Source organism: Phaethon aethereus, assembly GCF_964289735.1.
Source record: "Phaethon aethereus genome assembly, chromosome: 2".
Taxonomy (NCBI): Eukaryota; Metazoa; Chordata; class Aves; order Phaethontiformes; family Phaethontidae; genus Phaethon; species Phaethon aethereus.
Window position 1 is genome coordinate 137,040,594 of NC_138582.1, and position 2,242 is coordinate 137,042,835.

Below are 2,242 nucleotides of genomic sequence, written 5' to 3' on the forward strand. Positions count from 1 at the left end.
TTCACAAACCAATTTATAAACTCAATTACAGTTGTTATTACAAAAAGTTACATTTGGAACACTTCATCATAGGTTCTGCCGTGGTCCATGGGCACAGTGGAAAAGCTGAGTCAAGAGCTACGTTTTTCTTGGCTCACTATTGTCAATGGTCCATGACATTTGATGATAGGATGTGTAGTAACCTGTAACTTATCTCTGCTTGATCCAGAAGGGTTTATGGCACATCTTTTTTCTCTTTTGGGCCTTCAGTTTGAGGAGAATATTATGAAAAAAAGTGTGAATAGAATTAACATTTTTATTTCATATATTAATGGGATGCAACAATGGAATGAACATTGTACATTACAATAATTACATATTTTTTGAATAAGAAAGAAGAAATACCAAATGATCATGTGGAAGGAGAAGAAATTAGTTAACCTAGCTAGCCACTGGATGGCACAATTGCTCTATTTAACTATTGTAAAACTGAGTTGTTTTTCTTCAGATGCAAGTGAATAAACATATCAACCCAGATGCAAGGTAGTTATTTACAGTGTAATAAACCAAACTCGGAAACCAAAGTCATACAGCAAGTAGGAAGTACAGTTTTTAATTGCGCAATTTATGATGTCCCGCAAACACTACTACTTTAATAGATCAATCAACCAAAACAACTATTTGAACAATTGTCACAACACTGAACTTTGCTTTTCCTCCTGTTTATACAGCTGCACTGTCTTCAAATTCGCGAAAAAAAGAAAAATGGCTGAAAATGTAAAGGTGTAAAGGCCCAAGAAAATGAAATTAGGCTCCCTGATCAAATCCTTACTTTTTTAAAAAAAAAATACAATTAAGAGGTCTAAACATTGAAATTACAGAAATATCCCCAATTTCACAGTTGATTTTTTTTGAATCTCATTGCCTATTTTGTTTCAAGGCCTTCGTTTCATGGTTTTGAGTGTACTTTAATTACTCAATTTTTTGTCTTGCTGACATTCTTTGGATCCACGGCTTTTTTCCTCCCTTGAGGAAAAGTGTGGAAGATTTCTATAAGTCATAGCATTGAAGGCTGTGACAGACGATGTTTGCCTCCAGTGAGATACGCTACTAGTTGCCCAAGTAGTATGTCAAGAAAATAACAGTCATATAAGGCTGATATTTAACCTTGGTAGTACAATAATAATATACAGCAACAGCAGCAGCATCCTTTTGATAGACTTTACTGGCAGCCCATTACTCATATGGGACCTCTCTTCCCAACTCCATTTGCAGCTGTGATTTTGACTGTTTTTTCACAGGAAGATATAAAACCAGTGACAAATGCGAAGTGGGTGGGCACCATTGTTTACCCAAATCAACCATGGCAGAAAGCTGATTTAATTTTTAATGTGGTTTTCTAAAAAATAACAATTAAAAAAATCAGGAGAGAGATTTGCACAATCGCATTGTTTTTCAGTTGGCCACTTGCCTTTAATAACTTCTGAAAGATGGCAGCAGCCTATAGTTAAACGTAGAAATTTCTCCCAGTTTTGGGTGGAACAAATTGGTACCGGGGGACACAGCAGCATCCTCTTACCCTTTCTGAAAGCTGGCTGTTGCTGGCCTGTCGGACACCAGCCTGCCGATTGTCGCATGCATTGCTTCCACCTCTGGTGTGCCGACCAACCAAGCAGGGACGTGGGAGAGGGTACTGGGGTTATCAGGGAAAGACCAGGGGGCTTCTGGTGGGTGGAGAGTACTAGTCTGCAGGCAGCCAGACTTCATTGGATCCATGATCCATGCTTTTCTAATTTGCTTTAAAGTCTGAAAGGCACAATCAGATGCCTAGTTTCAGATGCACACTAAAAAAAATAAGGAGGAAGTAAATAAATAACGATGCTCATAAAGGCTGCAGAAGCACAAAGCCACGATGGAAAGCCTGAGAGTAGCTCCAAGGGTTTGCATGTGGAAACGGTGGCACATGGCCAGTTCCAAATCCCAGGGACGCCGCTCTCGCAGCAAAGCAAATTCTTTAATAGGCATAATTCAAAACCAGAAGAATAAACAGTATTTGTACAAATAGCTGACCAGTTCATGTGTGGAGGAGGGATCCCCTTGACGGGGAAAAGGAGTAGTACCCTTGAGACTTAAAATCACTGGATGAAACTGAAAAAAAGCATGTACTTAATATTACTAAAGACTGCTATGCAGCCCCGAGGCATGAGCATAAAGGAAGAGCTCACTTTTCTGTAAGGAGAAGAGAAGTCCTGGCACACCACCA